This window comes from Eptatretus burgeri, chromosome 15 (genome assembly GCF_056783735.1).
Source record: "Eptatretus burgeri isolate ZD-2024b chromosome 15, Ebu_testis_v1, whole genome shotgun sequence".
Taxonomy (NCBI): Eukaryota; Metazoa; Chordata; class Myxini; order Myxiniformes; family Myxinidae; genus Eptatretus; species Eptatretus burgeri.
Genome location: NC_140975.1, coordinates 12,490,619 through 12,511,353, shown reverse-complemented (window position 1 = coordinate 12,511,353; position 20,735 = coordinate 12,490,619). Strand labels below are relative to the sequence as shown.

Genomic DNA, 20,735 nt, shown 5'->3' with positions numbered 1-20,735 from the left:
TGAAAGAGATTAGTGACTGTAAGGTTGTGGCAGGGGAGAGTGTAGCTCGACAGCATCGATTGGTGGTCTGTAGGATGACTTTAGAGGTGAGGTTGAGGAAGAGAGTGAGGGCTGAACCAAGGACCAGATGGTGGAAGCTGAAGGAGGAAGACTGTTGCGTGAAATTTAGGGAGGAGGTGAGACAGGCGTTGAATGGTGGTAAAGATGGGTGGGATGATTGGGCAACGACAGCAGAAGTTGTGAGGGAGATAGCTAGGAAGGTACTTGGTGTGACATCTGGACAGAGGAAGGAAGATAAGGAGACTTGGTGGTGGAATGAGGAAGTACAGGAAAGTATAAGGAAGAAGGGGTTGGCGAAAAAGAAGTGGGATAGTCAGAGGGATGAAGAAAGTCGGCAGGAGTACAAGGAGTGGCGTCGAAAAGCAAAAAGAGAGGTGGCTAAGGCCAAGGAAAAGGCATATGACGAGCTGTATGAGAAGTTGGATACAAAAGAAGGGGAAAAGGATTTATACCGATTGGCAAGACAGAGGGACCGAGCTGGGAAGGATGTGCTGCAGGTTAGGGTGATAAAGGACGCAAATGGGAATGTGCTGACGAGCGAGGAGAGTGTGTTGAGAAGGTGGATGGAGTACTTTGAGGAGCTGATGAATGAAGAAAATGAGAGAGAGAGAAGGTTGGAAGAGGTGGAGATAGTGAATCTGGAAGTGGGGTGGATCAGTAAGGATGAAGTGAGGACTGCTATGAAGAAGATGAAAAGTGGAAAGGCGGTTGGCCCAGATGGTATACCAGTGGAGGCATGGAAGTGCTTAGGAGAGATGGCAGTGGGGTTGTTAACCAGATTGTTTAATAAAGTCTTGGATAGTGAGAGGATGCCGGAGGAGTGGAGATTAAGTGTACTGGTTCCGATTTTCAAGAATAATGGTGATGTGCTGAGCTGTGGAAATTACAGAGGGATAAAGTTGTTAAGCCACACCATGAAGTTATGGGAAAGAGTAGTGGAAGCTCGGTTGAGAGGAGATGTGATGATCTGTGAGCAGCAATATGGGTTTATGCCAGGAAAGAGCACCACTGATGCGATGTTTGCTTTGAGAATGTTGATGGAGAAGTATAGGGAAGGCCAGAAGGAGTTTCATTGTGTGTTTGTGGATTTAGAGAAAGCTTATGATAGGGTGCCAAGAGAGGAGTTGTGGTATTGTATGAGGAAGTCGGGAGTGCTGGAGAAGTATGTGAGGATCGTGCAGGATATGTATGAGGACAGTGTGACAGCGGTGAGGTGTGCGGTAGGAATGACGGACCGGTTTAAGGTAAAAGTGGGATTGCACCAAGGATCGACTCTGAGCCCTTTCCTGTTTGCAATGGTGATGGACAGGTTGACGGACGAGATCAGACTGGAGTCTCCATGGACCATGATGTTCGCGGATGACATCATGATCTGTAGGGAGAGTAGGGAGCAGGCTGAATCGAGCCTTGAGAGGTGGAGGTACGCACTGGAGAGAAGGGGAATGATTGTCAGTCGGAGTAAGACGGAGTACATGTGCGTAAATGAGAGGGAGGGTGGTGGTATGGTGCAGTTGCAAGGAGTTGAGGTGGGGAAGGTGGATTGGTTTAAATACTTGGGATCAACTGTCCAAAGTAACGGAGAGTGTGGGAGAGAAGTGAAAAAGAGAGTGCAGGCAGGATGGAGTGGGTGGAGAAGAGTTGCAGGAGTGATTTGTGACAGAAGGGTAGCTGCAAGAGTGAAGGGGAAAGTATACAAGACGGTAGTGAGACCAGCTATGTTGTATGGTTTGGAGGCGGTGGCGCTAACAAAAAGACAGGAAGCAGAGCTGGAGGTGGCAGAGTTAAAGATGCTGCGATTCTCGTTGGGAGTGACGAGGATGGACAGGATAAGGAATGAGTATATTAGAGGGACAGCGGAGGTAGGACGGTTTGGAGACAAAGTGAGAGAGGCGAGATTGAGATGGTTTGGACATGTGCACAGGAGGGAAGCGGAGTATATCGGGAGAAGGATGTTGAAGATGGAGCTGCCAGGCAGGAGGAGAAGAGGAAGGCCAAAGAAGAGGTTCATGGATGCGGTGAGGGCGGACATGCGGGTGGTTGGGGTGTCAATGGAAGATGTGGAGGATAGAGCGAAATGGAGACGGTTGGTCCGCTGTGGCGACCCCTAACGGGAGCAAGCCGAAAGAGGAAGAAGATATATATATATATATATATATATATATATATATATATATATATATATATATATATATATATATATATATATATATATATATATATATCTTCTTCTTCTTTCGGCTGCTCCCGTTAGGGGTCGCTACAGCGGATCATCCGTATGATCCGCATAGTGATTTGGCACATGTTTTACGCCGGATGCCCTTCCTGACGCAACCCTGGTCGCCTCTTACGACACAGGGATATGGTACACCAATTTAAACCGGGGTATACACCAGCCCAGTACACTGGTACTCACTTCGCCGACCTCGGAAGGATGACAGGCTGAGTCAACCCCCTGGTGTAGTAATTCAGTGGCCCAACGGGGCTTGAACTCAGGACCTTTTGGATCCCAAGCCGCTGCCCTAACCACTGCGCCAACACCAGGATATATATATATATATATATATATATATATATATATATATATATATATATATATATATATATATATATATATATACACATATACATATATATATACATATATATATATATATATATATATATATACATATACATATATATATATATATATATATATATGTATATATATATATATATATTGTTGCGGTTTTCGCGCCCGCCGGCGTGCGAACGGCCACGTAACTCGAATCGCGGCACGTCGCCCACCGGACGGACAATCCAGTCGTGACCCTCTCGGACTAATGCCGGGAACCAGTCACGGGTGGACCTTTCGGTCTCACCGCGATCGAGCCAATCAGCCCCCGCGTGGGATAGGGTTGCTCGCCAAATTCGAACTACCTAAGTACCCACGCGGAGGGTAGACCGGGCGATCGCACCTCGCCGCAGGTCGACTTCGGACACTGGCCACTTAAGCGACCCGTTCCGTACTATCAGAATAACCGAGCGGTGTTATCGTCGACCTCGACGGTTCGATTAATTATCGGGCGTACTCAGCCCACTACCAACCCTTTACGTGAAGCAAGATGGGGATTCAATGGGGAAAAAGACGAAGCGAAGCGGGAAACAGTTCAACAATAAAGCACATTTATTCGCGACGAACGGAAAGCACACAAATACAATTCCACCAAATGCACACAAAAAAGAAAACACAATTCCATTTACACAAAAAGCAAACATAAAAGTGAAAACACAGTGCAGAGCTAATACCGACTACCGAGCACACGGCAACACTTATACAATTCTACTTCACAGACGGCGCCGACAACACATACCCAAAACCAAGGAAAAGAAATACCCTCAAGAATGAGGTAGGCCTGGGGCCGAGACCGGGTCGGGCCTACCCGTCTGGTGATGAGACGCGGAGCGGCGATGGCCCCGCAACCCGCGGGCCTCGTGGACAGTGCCTGGCAGGGGGTGGGAACGGGGCCCCCTTGGTCGCACTATCTCAGCGCGGGGGGAAACAGGAGGGAGTTGCTGATGCTCGGGGTATAGAGGATCTTTATTATATGCGACGAGCGTCTCCACCTCGGCCAGGTCGCGCTGTCGGCCTCCCTCGGGTGCAGCTTCCTGCACGACGCGAGCACCCCCTCGTCTGGTGTCGCCGCCTTTCCACAGCTCCGTCCCCTCCGTTCCGACTCCACCGCACACGACGAGCAGCTCCACCGCCCGCGAAGTCTTGACCCTCTGCTTCCGACTCTCCTCTTCTTGACTCTCCGACCCGTTCTTGTTTGCGACTCTCCGCTTTTTCTCTTTCCGACCCGTTCTTGTTTGCGACTCTCCGACCCTCGTTCTGCCGACTCTCTCCGACCCGCTCCCGTTCGCGACCCTCCTCTGACTGACGAACACCGTCCCTCCATCCCCCCGTAACCTCGCCCTTGACCCCCTCCCCCCGACCCCCCACCCCGCCCCCCACCGGCCCGAGAAAAAGTGGGCGTGAAGGCCCCCCGATCCACAAATTTGCATACATCGATCGTTCTGGAGGCGGGGCCAAACCGCCCCCCGCCCACCGACCGGACGGCAAAAAGTGGGCGCGCGTCGCCTCCGATCCGCCTCCGAAGCACAAAATCCGCGACCCTGTACACGCCGCTCAACGCGCGCCCTACACGAGTCCAGCACCGGCGCCCACGAGCGGCGCGAGACGACGGCGACGCGACGGCGGCGAGCCGCGACGACAAAGGCCGCGGCGGCCGTGGCGAAGCGGCGCCGCGGCCGGCGGCCGCTGCTGCGGCCGTGATCATGGCGGTCGGTCCAAAATAAAGATAGTAAAAGAAAAACGGCTATCCTGAAGAGCCGCAGCACGCACAAATGACATGCACTCCCACCAGACAACGGGCCCGGGCCCAACCACACATGCACCCACCGAGACACCTCACCTAAGGGACCTGAATGGTGGTTTGCGAATCTGGTAACCACAACACTACCCCCTTCCCTTTTTACAGACTCGTCCCGAGTCGTCAAATTTTCGTGTGCCATCATGTGTAGTTTTCCCCTAGTACACTTTACCTACGGATCCCTGAGTGCGACATTCATGGTATTCGTGTCCCCAAAATAAATAACCTGAGGGCTGCATAACTATCTAAACAAACTCACTCACACGGACGACTTAAATAAAATTGCCGGCGCTAAGACAAACATGCCGGGGGCGCACTCATATGTACAGTACATCTTACCTTAACTTACAAATCTTACACTAAACCATGGCCCAGGATCATTGAACTCTGCAAAAGAAAGCAGTTAGCAGGGAGCCAGGCTGCCCACATGCAGTCTCTGGCTCAAAACAATGCAGGTGACAGGGAACGTGGCTGGCTGCTCACACGCAGTCCAAGGCCTTCCCTTTTGAACTGAACTCAGTGAACCACAACGGTGCTTGGGCTGCACAACGCAGTCTCCGTGCCAGCTCAAGTGGCACACGCAATGAGCACAACGAATGGATGGATGAATGGATGGACCGAATGCAGTGAACCACAACGGCGCATGGGCTGCACAAACGCAGTCTCCGTGCCAGCTCAAGTGGCACACGCAATGAACACAACGAATGGATGGATGAATGGATGGACGCAAACACGGTGCACGGGCCGCCACTGCAGGCCCGTGTTGTAGCTGCCAACAGGGCAGTTCTCGCAGCTTGCAAACTGTTGCTTTGCGGATCCTGGCGCACATGGAAATGAACAGGGGGGGGGGGGTGAAGCAAAATTGAACGGGGCTGGTGAACGTGGGCAGTGGGCATGGCATGGCAAAGGCAAGCAGGCAAACACAGCCCGCAGAAGAAGGCCGCTGCAGGCAAACACAGCCGGCAGATGAACTGGCCGGCACAGGCCTTGAAGTACAGCAGCTGCAGACGAAGTGGCCGGCACAGGCCTTGAAGCAAAACCCGACCAGCAGATGAACTGGCCGGCACAGGCCTTGCAGCACACAGCTGCCGATGAACTTGGCCGGCCTCCGCCTTGAAGCAAAACACGGCCAGCCGATGAAGTTGGCCAGCCTTTGCCGTTCAATGGAGGTTGGTGGAGGGAGTGCGGTGGTGCTGGCCACTTGGAAGGCGGGCTCGGACCTACCTACCTGTCTCCCTCCCAACCTATCGCCTTTGCCTGTCACTGTACATACCCACTCCCTTAATTTGTCAAAAACCAATTTAGCCCCCACTTATTTTTTTGTTGTTTTTATTTTTACTTCCCCACTATAAATCGTCCCCTAACCCCCTTTATCGTCTTTGTTCGGCTAACCTATTCTGTCACCTAGCCTACTCCCAACCCCTACGTTCCCTTCCCGGAGGGGAATAAGGGAGAGCTAACGTCCTGTGTCGAGGCCCAACGAAGCCTCAGAATGGCCTTCTCAGAGTTCGGCGATCTTAACACCAAGTGGGTCCAGCGGCCCACAACGACAGCGAGGGGATGGATGGTGCGGAGGGGTACATCTCCTAATCTACCCTAACCATTTAACTGTTAAACTACCCCGGGGCTTTCAACAAGCGCCTCTCGCTTAAACTATTGGTTCTAACAACCCAGATTCCCGTCGCCTGTGTTGGTGTCCTCACAATTTCGGGCCTCGCCCCCCAATTTTCGCTCCGTGCCCTCACACGGTCTCCTGGCTGGGACACGTGGCTCCCTTTGGCAGGCACGACCCTCTGCCGATTCTCCCGCTATGGCACACCCGGGCACTACACTGCCTCCGAGCCTACCAGCTCCCTAACACCGGGGAGTGCCCCCCATGGCACCTCCCCTGAAACGCACACGTGGCAGGCCGGCCTCCCGGGCCCCTTTCCGAGGGTCACCCGTGCCCACAACACTGCCCACGCGGCTAATGGCGCCCCGGGCCCCCGCACCAAGCAGGCGCACCCGTGCCCACTACTCTATCCCGGCCCCCCATGGGCCCTTGGCCTACCGCGGCCGACTAGCCTGGTGCCCGGGGTACCCACTCAGCGATACTCACCTTTCGCAGCCACGCTCCCAAGCCCGTCAACAGGGCTCCTGCACCCCTCCAAATGGGTCTCGAGCCTACTTTCCCACCAACAGCAAAACGACCTCCATTTTCAATTTGACTAACCCAGCTAACTCACTTTATACTGACCCCGGGGTCCCTTGGGCGGGAGTCACTCCTCCCCCCAATCACTCATCGCACCATGCATTCCCCATTCACTCCACACACACACAGACCCGCTGGCCTCACTCACTCATCATGTACTCACCTCTCAACTCTTCAACACACACACCACTGAACTCTGCCATCCTTCTAACTACCTCCCCTAACTAACTCGTGCTCCCACGTCGTCCCTTAAACTACAGCACGTTCCTTTTAACCTACGTAGCTAAACTACGTCCCCTCTACACATCCACAAGTCTGTCACTGTCTCCAAATGTCCCAAAAATTATTTACCCAACCTAAATCTCGCTGCAATCCCTCTAACTAATCCATTCCACGGACTCCATGAGGACTTACCCCTGCCCCATGAAGTCGGTCTAGCTAAGCTAACCCTTCCCCCTAACTAGTTTTCATCCTGTGCCCAGGTAAGGGGGTCTTTCACCCCTTGCCCAGGAATCCTGTACACCCGAAAGTGAGGCTTGCTTTTTTTTTTTTTTCATGCGCAGCACCTGCGCGGCAACTCAGAGCTCGCGCACTTTGCACCTGGCCGTGACGTCATGCAGCTGCACGTGTTCCTCGTCCCTCCTTGGACGGTGCCATCCGGCAGAGATACCCCTCCTGCCGGATTCCAACCCCACGTGCAGCCATGACGTCACCGTGCGCAGAAAAAAAACAAGCCCCAAGTCTCGAGGGGTTCCCCACGCGAACACATGTGCTTTGCCCGTTGGAGCTTAACTCACACGATCGCGTGGAGAACCCGTCTGGTCCAAATCCATTTACCTGCCTAACTTTGTCCGTCCGCGGGATCGGCAAATCCACCGCGTGCGTTTCCGGACCGGGACTTCACTCTCGCAAGCGAGCACGTGGTGGTCTCGTGCGTTGCACAGCACGAACCGCGTGCTCACTGCTGGGTGAACCCGGCACGGTCCTCGAAACAGCTACAGCCGCTACTCGGCTTTCTTTCTTCTGTCGCCTTCGTCGTCGCCATTCCACACACGCATACCTGCGTGTTACGACGCACACAGTCCACTCCATCACATTCACACGGGGAGACGCGGCTGCGTGCTCCCGCATGCCAACCGACATCTCCCTCACATACCGCTCTCTCACACACACGGTCTCCCTTGCACACAACGACCTTGCACACGGCCGTTCACTCACGCGTGCCTCACTACTCACACAAACCATACTACTCACACGTGGTGCTCTATTCACTCGCGCGGGGGCACTCACCCGCGGTGCCTCACCCACAAACGCGAGGGCACTCAACCGCTGTGCCTCATCCACACACCGTGCCTCACTCATACACGCGGGGGCACTCACCCGCGGTACCTCACTCATACACACGGCGACACTCACACACGCGGTCTCTTCCACACAACGTCCCTCACTCATACACGCGGGGGCACTCAACCGCGGTGCCTCATCCACACACCGTGCCCCACTCATACACGCGGGGGCACTTAACCGCGGTGCCTCATCCACACACGCGGGGGCACTCACCCGCGGTTCCTCACTCATACTGGCCGTTTCACTCACACACACGGCCTCTTCCACACACGGTTCCTCATCCACACACGGTGCCTCATCCAAACACGGCGTGCTGGGAAGCACGCACTCCAGCACCATCGCCACCACACCACTCACACACGGGGTCGCTTCCACACACGGGGACGCACTCACGCCTTGCACCACACACACAGGGACAACCACACTGGGGATTCGTGTCCCCACAAGGGTCTCCGGGGCCTCTATACCCCCCAAGCTCTCCGTGCACCCGTCCACAGCACCCGTCCTCTCAACCTCGCAAAGCACGACCGAACTCACCTGGTCGTGATCCGCCTCAAGGGGGCAGACTCCCTCCCCTCGTTCCTGGAGGAGGCCATCCAGCTGCTCGCACTGGGTCTCTACACGCTCCGCGAGCTCACCCCTATTGTCCTCCACTACCTCTGTGTGTGTGTGCGCGTCACTTACCCCGTCTTCATCGTGTAGTCTTCCCTCTATCGTTCCCATCTCCCGTGTCTCTGCCAACTCAATCACCTCTTCACCCTTTACCTCCCTTGTCTCAACTATTATTTCTGTTGTCGTCATTTCGTGTCTCGTCTCACACGTTTTGGTCTCCCCATTTAATTTTTCCCTTTCGGTCATCGTCACGACCCTCGCCCAACACGTTCCACGAATTATTTTTTCACCCGCCTCCACCGCGGGCCTGTCAGCCGTTGCACCCCCACCCAGCTCGTTTGCTCCCACACGTGGAGTCGCCATTTTTATCTCCCTGGTCACGGCCTTCATGCCCGCCTGCAGGCTTCGGCCCATGTTCTGCGTCTCACCCCGCAGCTTTTTCATTTCTTCTTTCATGTTTGCTTCCATTCCGTTTATTTGCTGTGTATTCGCATCCATCGTCGTTTTCACTTCATTCATTTGCTTGTTCATTTCATTTGTATTTGTATCCATCTTTTTGTTCATTTGTTGTGTATTCGCATCCATCTTTTCGATCATTTTCGCATTCATCTTTTCGTTCATTGCCGCCAGCATGGCGCATAGCTGGGCCATGCTGGATGCACTCAGCTGAGCCGTTTCGGCAAGGGTTGGGGAAGGGTCTTGGTGGAGAGGGGGGGGGGAGGTGTCATACACCGCGGCCGCTGCCGCACCCACCTCGGGCCCTGGGTTCAGTTGGGCGAGTCCGTGTTCCTGCGCAATCAACATTTCCTGCTCGGGGATTCCATCCCGAGCCATGGATTCCACACATTCTACATCCATTTCTAATACCCCCGGCTCCCGCCCGCCCCGAGACGCCACCCCGCCCCCCGCGAAGGGCCAACCCGCCCGCTCGCAACTTGGAGGGAATCGGGGGTCGCCTCTCCCACCCCCGGACCGACTCCCGTGAATCCAGCCGGAGACAGGAGAGCCCGCCCCCCCGCCCCCCGACACCAGCGCCGCGAGGAGGGCGACGAACCCGCATCCCACTCCCGACACCAGTGCCGCGGTTTTCGCGCCCGCCGGCGCGCGGACGGCCACGCAACTCGAATCGCGGCACGTCGCCCACCGGACGGACAATCCAGTCGTGACCCTCTCGGACTAACGCCGGGAACCAGTCACGGGTGGACCTTTCGGTCTCACCGCGATCGAGCCAATCAGCCCCCGCGTGGGATAGGGTTGCTCGCCAAATTCGAACTACCTAAGTACCCACGCGGAGGGTAGACCGGGCGATCGCACCTCGCCGCAGGTCGACTTCGGACACGGGCCACTTAAGCGACCCGTTCCGTACTATCAGAATAACCGAGCGGTGTTATCGTCGACCTCGACGGTTCGATTAATTATCGGGCGTACTCAGCCCACTACCAACCCTTTACGTGAAGCAAGATGGGGATTCAATGGGGAAAAAGACGAAGCGAAGCGGGAAACAGTTCAACAATAAAGCACATTTATTCGCGACGAACGGAAAGCACACAAATACAATTCCACCAAATGCACACAAAAAAGAAAACACAATTCCATTTACACAAAAAGCAAACATAAAAGTGAAAACACAGTGCAGAGCTAATACCGACTACCGAGCACACGGCAACACTTATACAATTCTACTTCACAGACGGCGCCGACAACACATACCCAAAACCAAGGAAAAGAAATACCCTCAAGAATGAGGTAGGCCTGGGGCCGAGACCGGGTCGGGCCTACCCGTCTGGTGATGAGACGCGGAGCGGCGATGGCCCCGCAACCCGCGGGCCTCGTGGACAGTGCCTGGCAGGGGGTGGGAACGGGGCCCCCTTGGTCGCACTATCTCAGCGCGGGGGGAAACAGGAGGGGGTTGCTGATGCTCGGGGTATAGAGGATCTTTATTATATGCGACGAGCGTCTCCACCTCGGCCAGGTCGCGCTGTCGGCCTCCCTCGGGTGCAGCTTCCTGCACGACGCGAGCACCCCCTCGTCTGGTGTCGCCGCCTTTCCACAGCTCCGTCCCCTCCGTTCCGACTCCACCGCACACGACGAGCAGCTCCACCGCCCGCGAAGTCTTGACCCTCTGCTTCCGACTCTCCTCTTCTTGACTCTCCGACCCGTTCTTGTTTGCGACTCTCCGCTTTTTCTCTTTCCGACCCGTTCTTGTTTGAGACTCTCCGACCCTCGTTCTGCCGACTCTCTCCGACCCGCTCCCGTTCGCGACCCTCCTCTGACTGACGAACACCGTCCCTCCATCCCCCCGTAACCTCGCCCTTGGCCCCCTCCCCCGACCCCCACCCCGCCCCCACCGGCCCGAGAAAAAGCGGGCGCGAAGGCCCCCCGATCCACAAATCCGCACACACCGATCGCCCTGGGGGCGGGGCCAACCCGCCCCCCGCCCACCGACCGGACGGCAAAAAGTGGGCGTGCGCCGCCCCGGATCCGCCCCCGAAGCAGAAAATCCGCGACCCTGCACACGCCGCTCAACGCGCGCCCTACACGAGCCCAGCATCGGCGCCCACGAGCGGCGCGAGACGACGGCGACGCGACGGCGGCGAGCCGCGACGGTAAAGGTCGTGGCGGCCGTGGCGAAGCGGCGCCGCGGCCGGTGGCCGCCGTTGTGGTTGTGATGGCGGGTGGTCCAAAACAAAGACAGCGAAAGAAAAACGGCCATCCTGAAGAGTCGCAGCACGCACAAATGACATGCATTCCCACCAGACAACGGGCCTGGGCCCAACCACACATGCACCCACCGAGACACCCCACCCAAGGGACCTGAATGGCGGTTTGCGAATCTGGTAACCACAACAATATATATATATATATATATATATATATATATATATATATATATATATATATATATATATATATATATATATATATATATATATATATATATATATATATATATATATATATATATATTGTTGTGGTTACCAGATTCGCAAACCACCATTCAGGTCCCTTAGGTGAGGTGTCTCGGTGGGTGCATGTGTGGTTGGGCCCGGGCCCGTTGTCTGGTGGGAGTGCATGTCATTTGTGCGTGCTGCGGCTCTTCAGGATAGCCGTTTTTCTTTCACTATCTTTATTTTGGACCAACCGCCATGATCACAACCACAACATCAACCACCGACCACAACCACCGCTTCACCACAACCGCCACGACCTTCCCGTCACACCTCGCAACCGTAGCATCGCCACCGTTCTTGCCCCGCTGTGGGTACCGGTGTTGGACTCATGCAGAACGCGCGTCGAACAGCGTGTACAAAATCACGGATTTTGTGCTTCAAAAACGGATCAAAAACGACACACGCCCACTTTTTTGCCGTCCAATCGGTGAGCGAGGGGCGAATTGGCCCCGCCCCCAGAACGATCGATATATGCAAATTTGTGGATCAAAAAGCCTTCACGCCCACTTTTTCTCGGGCCAATGGGGAGCGAGGTGAAGGGTCAAAGGGAGGGGGTCAAAGGCGAAGTTACGGGGGGATAAAAGGACGGTGTTCGTCAGTCAGAAGAGAGTCGCAAACGAGAACGAGAAGGAGTCGAGAACGAGAAGGAGTCGGAACGGAGGGGACGAGTGTGGAAGACTGGAGCCCGAAGCCTGCAGTGGCTGGAGAAGCTGAAGAGAGTCGGACGAGGGGGTGCTCGCGTCGGTGCCAGGAGCTGCACGCCCGAGGGAGGCCGGCAGCGCGACCTGGCCGAGGTGGAGACGCACACCAGGGATAATAAAGATCCTCTATACCCCGAGCATCAGCAACCCCCTCCTGTTTCCCCCCGCGCTGAGATAGTGCGACCAAGGGGGCCCCGTTCCCACCCCCTGCCAGGCACTGTCCACGAGGCCCGCGGGTTGCGGGGCCATCGCCGCTCCGCGTCTCATCACCAGACGGGTAGGCCCGACCCGGTCTCGGCCTCAGGCCGCCTCATTCTTGAGGTATTTCTTTTCCTTGGTTTTGGGTATGTGTTGTCGGCGCCGTCTGTGAAGTAGAATTGTATAAGTGTTGCCGTGTGCTCGGTAGTCGGTATTAGCTCTGCACTGTGTTTTCACTTTTATGTTTGCTTTTTGTGTAAATGGAATTGTGTTTTCTTTTTTTGTGTGCATTTGGTGGAATTGTATTTGTGTGCTTTCCGTTCGTCGCGAATAAATGTGCTTTATTGTTGAACTGTTCTCCCGCTTCGCTTCGTCTTTTCCCCCATTGAACCCTCATCTTGCTTCACGTAAAGGGTTGGTAGTGGGCTGAATACGCCCGATAATTAATCGAACCGTCGAGGTCGACGATAACACCGCTCGGTTATTCTGATAGTACGGAACGGGTCGCTTAAGTGGCCCGTGTCTGAAGTCGACCTGCGGCGAGGTGCGATCGCCCGGTCTACCCTCCGCGTGGGTACTTAGGTAGGTCGAATTTGGCGAGCAACCCTATCCCACGCGGGGGCTGATTGGCTCGATCGCGGTGAGACCGAAAGGTCCACCCGTGACTGGTTCCCGGCGTTAGTCCGAGAGGGTCACGACTGGATTGTCCGTCCGGTGGGCGACGTGCCGCGATTCGAGTTACGTGGCCGTTCGCACGCCGGCGGGCGCGAAAACCGCAACACTGGTGTCAGGTCGTGCGATACAAATTCATCGCCCTCCTCGCGGCACTGGTATCGGAGAACAGGAAAACGGGCTCTCCTGTCTCCGGCTAAATTTACGGGAATCGGTCCAGGGGTGAGAGAAGCGACCCCGATTCCCTCCAAATTACGAGCGAGCAAATTAACCCTTCACGAGAAGCAAGATGGCGTCTCAAGGCGAGCGGGAGCCGGGGGTATTAGAAATGTATATGTGTAATAATGTAGAGTCCATGGTCCAGGATGGAATCCCCGAGCAGGAAATGTTGATTGTGCAGGAACACGGACTCGCCCAACTGAACCCAGGGCCCGAGGTGGGTGCGGCAGCGGCCGCGGTGTATGACACCTCCCCCCCCCCCTCTCCACCAAGACCCTTCCCCAACCCTTGCCGAAACGGCTCAGCTGAGTGCATCCAACATGGCCCAGCTATGCGCCATGCTGGCGGCAATGAACGAAAAGATGAATGCGAAAATGATCGAAAAAATGGATGCAAACACAAATGAAATGAAAAACGAAATGAAAGACATGAACAAGCAAATGAATGAAGTGAAAACGACGATGGATGCGAATACACAACAAATAAACGAAAAGATGGATACAAAAATGAACGGAATGGAAACAAACATGAAAGAAGAAATGAAAAAGTTCCGGGGTGAGACGCAGAACATGGGCCGATGCCTGCAGGCGGCATGAAGGCCGTGACAAAGGAAATAATAGTTGAGACAAGGGAGGTAAAGGGTGAAGAGTTGGGAGAGACACGGGAGATAGAAAAAATAGAGGAAAGACTACACGAGGAAGACGGGGTAAGTGACGCACACACACACACAGAGGTAGTGGAGGACAATGGGGGTGAGCTGGCGGACTGGGTGGAGACCCAGTGCGAGCACCTGGATGGCCTCCTCCAGGAACGAGGGGAGGGAGTCTGCCCCCTTGAGGCGGATCACGACCAGGTGAGTTCGGTCGTGCTTCGCGAGGTTGAGGGGAGGAGTGCTGTGGACGGGTGCACGGAGAGCTTGGGGGGTATAGAGGCCCCGGAGACCCTTGTGGGGACACGAATGCCCAGTGTGGTTGTCCCTGTGTGTGTGGTGCAAGGTGTGAGTGCGTCCCCGTGTGTGGAAGCGACCCCGTGTGTGAGTGGTGTGGTGGCGATGGTGCTGGAGTGCGTGCTTCCCAGCACGCCGTGTTTGGATGAGGCACCGTGTGTGGATGAGGAACCGTGTGTGGAAGAGGCCGTGTGTGTGAGTGAAACGGCCAGTATGAGTGAGGAACCGCGGGTGAGTGCCCCCGCGTGTGTGGATGAGGCACCGCGGTTAAGTGCCCCCGCGTGTATGAGTGAGGGACGGTGTGTGGATGAGGCACCGCGGTTGAGTGCCCCCGCGTGTATGAGTGAGGGACGTTGTGTGGAAGAGACCGCGTGTGTGAGTGTCGCCGTGTGTATGAGTGAGGTACCGCGGGTGAGTGCCCCCGCGTGTATGAGTGAGGCACGGTGTGTGGATGAGGCACAGCGGTTGAGTGCCCTCGCGTGTGTGGGTGAGGAACCGCGGGTGAGTGCCCCCGCGCGAGTGAATGGAGCACCACGTGTGAGTAGTATGGTTTGTGTGAGTAGTGAGGCACGCGTGAGTGAACGGCCGTGTGCAAGGTCGCTGTGTGCCAGGGAGACCGTGTGTGTGAGAGAGCGGTATGAGAGGGAGATGTCGGTTGGCATGCGGGAGCACGCAGCCGCGTCTCCCGGTGTGAATGTGATGGAGTGGACTGTGTGCGTCGTAACACGCAGGTATGCGTGTGTGGAATGGAGACGGAGACGGCGACAGAGGAGAGAAAGCCGAGTAGCGGCTGTGGTTGTTTCGTGGACCGTGCCGGGTTCACCCAGCAGTGAGCACGCGGTTCGTGCTGTGCAACGCACGAGACCACCACGTGCTCGCTTGCGAGAGTGAAGTCCCGGTCCGGAAACGCACGCGGTGGATTTGCCGATCCCGCGGACGGACAAAGTTAGGCAGGTAAATGGATTTGGACCGGACGGGTTCTCCACGCGATCGTGTGTGTTAAGCTCCAACGGGCAAAGCACATGTGTTCGCGTGGGGAACCCCTCGAGACGTGTGGCTTGTGTTTTTTTTTTATGCGCACGGTGACGTCATGGGTGCACGTGGGGTTGGAATCCGGCAGGAGGGGTATCTCTGCCGGATGGTCCCGTCCAAGGAGGGACGAGGAACACGTGCAGCTGCATGACGTCACGGGCAGGTGCAAAGTGCGCGAGCTCTGAGTTGCCGCGCTGGCGCTGCGCATGTAGAAAAAAAAAAAAAAAAAGAACAAGCCTCACTTTCGGGTGCAAAGGATTCCTGGGCAAGGGGTGAAAGACCCCCTTGACCTGGGCACAGGATGAAAACTAGTTAGGGGGAAGGGTTAGCTTAGTTAGACCGACTTCATGGGGCAGGGGTAAGTCCTCATGGAGTCCGTGGAATGGATTAGTTAGAGGGATTGTAGCCAGATTTAGGTTGGGAAATAAAATGAATTTTTGAGTTAGGAGACGGACAGACTGGTGAATGTGTAGAGGGGACGTAGCTTAGCTACGTAGTGTTAAATGGAACGTGCTATAGCTTAAGGGACGACGTGGGAGCACGAGTTAGTTAGGGGATGTAGTTAGAAGGATGGCAGAGTTCAGTGGTGTGTGTGTTGGAGAGTTGGTGAGTGAAGTGGAAGCATGTGCTTGGTGAGTGAGTGAGGCCAGCGGGTCTGTGTGTGTGGAGTGAATGGGGAATGCATGGTGCGATGAGTGATTGGGGGGAGGAGTGACTCCCGCCCAAGGGAACCCCGGGGTCAGAGTAAAGTGAGTTAGCGGGGTTAGTCAAATTGAAAAATGGAGGTTGTTTTGTTGTTGGTGGGAGTGTAGGCTCGAAACCCATTTGGAGGGGTGCAGGAGCCCTGTTGACGGGCTTGGGAGCGTGGCTGCGAAAGGTGAGTATCGCTGAGTGGGTACCCCGGGCACCAGGCTAGTCGGCCGCGGTAGGCCAAGGGCCCATGGGGGGCCGGGATAGAGTAGTGGGCACGGGTGCGCCTGCTTGGTGCGGGGGCCCGGGGCGCCATTAGCCGCGTGGGCAGTGTTGTGGGCACGGGTGACCCTCGGAGAGGGGCCCGGGAGGCCGGCCTGCCACGTGTGCGTTTCAGGGGAGGTGCCATGGGGGGCACTCCCCGGTGTTAGGGAGCTGGTAGGCTCGGAGGCAGTGTAGTGCCCGGGGGTGCCATAGCGGGAGATTCGGCAGAGGGTCGTGCCTGCCAAAGGGAGCCACGTGTCCCAGCCAGGAGACCGTGTGAGGGCACGGAGAGAAAATTGGGGGGCGAGGCCCGAAATTGTGAGGACACCAACACAGGCGACGGGAATCTGGGTTTATAGAACCAATAGTTTAAGCGAGAGGCGCTTGTTGAAAGCCCCGGGGTAGTTTAACAGTTAAATGGTTAGGGTAGATTAGGAAGTGTACCCCTCCGCACCATCCATCCCCTCGCTCTCGTAGTGGGCCGCTGGACCCACTTTGGTTAAAGATCGCCGAACTCTGGGGAGGCCATTCTGAGGCTTCGTTGGGCCTCGACACAGGACGTTAGCTCTCCCTTATTCCCCTCCGGGAAGGGAACGTAGGGGTTGGGAGTAGGCTAGGTGACAGAATAGGTTAGCCGAACAAGGACGATAAAGGGGGTTAGGGGACGATTTATAGAGGGGAAGTAAACATAAAAGTAAAAATAAAAAAATAAATAAGTTGGGGCTAAATTGGGGTTTGGACAAATTAAGGGAGTGGGTATGTACAGTGACAGGCAAAGGCGATAGGGGGGAGGGAGACAGGTAGGTAGGTCCGAGCCCGCCTTCCAAGTGGCCAGCACCACCGCACTCCCTCCACCAACCTCCATTGAACGGCAAAGGCTGGCCAACTTCATCGGCTGGCCGTGTTTTGCTTCAAGGCGGAGGCCGGCCAACTTCATCGGCAGCTGTGTGCTGCAAGGCCTGTGCCGGCCAGTTCATCTGCTGGCTGTGTTACTTCAAGGCCTGTGCCGGCCCACTTGATCGGCAGCTGTTGTGTTGCTGCAAGGCCTGTGCCGGCCACTTCGTCTGCAGCTGTGGTACTTCAAGGCCTGTGCCGGCCAGTTCATCTGCCGGCTGTGTTTGCCTGCAGCGGCCTTCTTCTGCGGGCTGTGTTTGCCTGCTGCCTTTGCCATGCCATGCCCACTGCCCCTGTTCACCAGCCCCCGTTCAATTTTTGCTTTGCCCCCCCTGTTCATTTCCATGTGCGCCAGGATCAAGGCAACAGTTTGCAAGCTGCGAGAACTGCCCTGTTGGCAGCTACAACACGGGCCTGCAGTGGCGGCCCGTGCACCGTGTTTGTGTTCATGCATCCATTCGTTGTGCTCATTGCGTGTGCCACTTGAGCTGGCACGGAGACTGCGTTTGTGCAGCCCATGCACCGTTGTGGTTCACTGCGTTCAGTTCAAAAGGGAAGGCCTTGGACTGCGTGTGAGCAGCCAGCCACGTTCCCTGTCACCTGCATTGTTTTGAGCCAGAGACTGCATGTGGGCAGCCTGGCTCCCTGCTAACTGCTTTTCTTTTGCAGAGTTCAGTGATCCTGGGCCATGGTTTAGTGTAAGATTTGTAAGTTAAGGTAAGATGTACTGTACATATGAGTGCGCCCCCGGCATGTTTGTCTTAGCGCCGGCAATTTTATTTAAGTCGTCCGTGTGAGTGAGTTTGTTTAGATAGTTACGCAGCCCTCAGGTTATTTATTTTGGGGACACGAATACCATGAATGTCGCACTCAGGGATCCGTAGGTAAAATGTACTAGGGGAAAACTACACATGATGGCACACGAAAATTTGACGACTCGGGACGAGTCTGTAAAAGGGAAGGGGGTAGTGTTGTGGTTACCAGATTCGCAAACCACCATTCAGGTCCCTTAGGTGAGGTATCTCGGTAAGTGCATGTGTAGTTAGGCCCAAACCCGTTGTCTAGTGGGAATACATGTCATTTATACGTGCTGCGACTCTTCAGGATAGCCGTTTTTCTTTCACTATCTTTATTTTGGACCAACCGCCATGATCACAACCACAACATCAACCACCGACCACAACCACCGCTTCACCACAACCGCCACGACCTTCCCGTCACACCTCGCAACCGTAGCATCGCCACCGTTCTTGCCCCGCTGTGGGTACCGGTGTTGGACTCATGCAGAACGCGCGTCGAACAGCGTGTACAAAATCACGGATTTTGTGCTTCAAAAACGGATCAAAAACGACACACGCCCACTTTTTGCCGTCCAATCGGTGAGCGAGGGGCGAATTGGCCCCGCCCCCAGAACGATCGATATATGCAAATTTGTGGATCAAAAAGCCTTCACGCCCACTTTTTCTCAGGCCAATGGGGAGCGAGGTGAAAGGTCAAAGGGAGGGGGTCAAAGGCGAAGTTACGGGGGGATAAAAGGACGGTGTTCGTCAGTCAGAAGAGAGTCGCAAACGAGAACGAGAAGGAGTCGGAACGGAGGGGACGAGTGTGGAAGACTGGAGCCCGAAGCCTGCAGTGGCTGGAGAAGCTGAAGAGAGTCGGACGAGGGGGTGCTCGCGTCGGTGCCAGGAGCTGCACGCCCGAGGGAGGCCGGCAGCGCGACCTGGCCGAGGTGGAGACGCACACCAGGGATAATAAAGATCCTCTATACCCCGAGCATCAGCAACCCCCTCCTGTTTCCCCCCGCGCTGAGATAGTGCGACCAAGGGGGCCCCGTTCCCACCCCCTGCCAGGCACTGTCCACGAGGCCCGCGGGTTGCGGGGCCATCGCCGCTCCGCGTCTCATCACCAGACGGGTAGGCCCGACCCGGTCTCGGCCTCAGGCCGCCTCATTCTTGAGGTATTTCTTTTCCTTGGTTTTGGGTATGTGTTGTCGGCGCCGTCTGTGAAGTAGAATTGTATAAGTGTTGCCGTGTGCTCGGTAGTCGGTATTAGCTCTGCACTGTGTTTTCACTTTTATGTTTGCTTTTTGTGTAAATGGAATTGTGTTTTCTTTTTTGTGTGCATTTGGTGGAATTGTATTTGTGTGCTTTCCGTTCGTCGCGAATAAATGTGCTTTATTGTTGAACTGTTCTCCCGCTTCGCTTCGTCTTTTCCCCCATTGAACCCTCATCTTGCTTCACGTAAAGGGTTGGTAGTGGGCTGAATACGCCCGATAATTAATCGAACCGTCGAGGTCGACGATAACACCGCTCGGTTATTCTGATAGTACGGAACGGGTCGCTTAAGTGGCCCGTGTCCGAAGTCGACCTGCGGCGAGGTGCGATCGCCCGGTCTACCCTCCGCGTGGGTACTTAGGTAGGTCGAATTTGGCGAGCAACCCTATCCCACGCGGGGGCTGATTGGCTCGATCGCGGTGAGACCGAAAGGTCCACCCGTGACTGGTTCCCGGCGTTAGTCCGAGAGGGTCACGACTGGATTGTCCGTCCGGTGGGCGACGTGCTGCGCGATTCGAGTTACGTGGCCGTTCGCACGCCGGCGGGCGCGAATACCGCAACAATATATATATATATATATATATATATATATATATATATATATATATATATATATATATATATATATATATATATATATATATATATATATATATATATATATATATATATATATATATATATATTTCTCACGTCGCACGCCGTGCAACAAAACCGTCGCAATCGATTATCACCTGCCTTTAGAGTTTAGAGTATGACGAAAATAACCCGAGTATAGAGGGACCAAAAAAAAAATCTACCACAGCAAAAATCATGAACAACAACAACAACAACAATAACAACAACAACAGGCTGCGTCGTGTTTTCACGTGACGTCCTCATTTGCCGTCGTTTCTGTGGAAACTTCCCCATTGTGATCCCCTGATCGATAATAGTTGTGGTAAGATGGTGATGGTGGTGGTTTGTTGTTGTCATTCGGAAATTAATTACACACCGACACATGAAGTCGTGTTTTATCGAATTATAGTTATAATACCGTTCGTGGTTTGAACCTTATGTGTCACCATTTATAAGATTACATTGTGACACAGCTCTTAAGTCATGAACTCGCCTTTTAATTGTCGTCGACGTTCAATTCCCGGACAAACTGTAAACTGCCAACCTGGAGCTTTGCTGGCAGGATGTTACCTCAGTTACTTTCCCATCCTGAGGTGTGTCTGGTGAAGCCTATTGTCCCGTGGACACTAAAATTACCTGATTGAGGTTAAAAATTCTGCAGTAACATTCGTAAGAGTAGGTTGTTGTGTACCGGTACCCTGACGGAATATCTCCCTCTGAGAAGGCAATGGCAAACCACCCAGTGTATTCCATGCCCAAGGAAACTGCTTCAGCAATCCCCAAATCCCCAGTAAAGAGTACAGGATTAACCCACTCATCCATCCATCCATCCATCCCTCCACTCATCAAATCCCTCCTTCCACTCATCTATCCC

The 20,735-nt window shown here is 54.8% G+C and overlaps 1 protein-coding gene across 2 annotated transcripts in view; it reads left to right on the top strand.

Annotated features, from left to right (window-relative positions):
• Positions 1-1,957: 1,957 nt before the first annotated feature.
• LOC147011536 (sorting nexin-16-like) overlaps positions 1,958-20,735 on the top strand; it is a 33,986-nt gene continuing 15,208 nt past the window's right edge. Inside the window, exon 1 of one of the 2 annotated variants that reach the window (XM_085855953.1) lies at positions 1,958-2,075. The gene's annotated coding sequence lies outside the window, so the exon portion shown is untranslated. Of the gene's footprint in view, positions 2,076-20,082; positions 20,184-20,735 lie in introns of those variants that run through there. The other variant, XM_085855952.1, reaches the window with a different exon arrangement.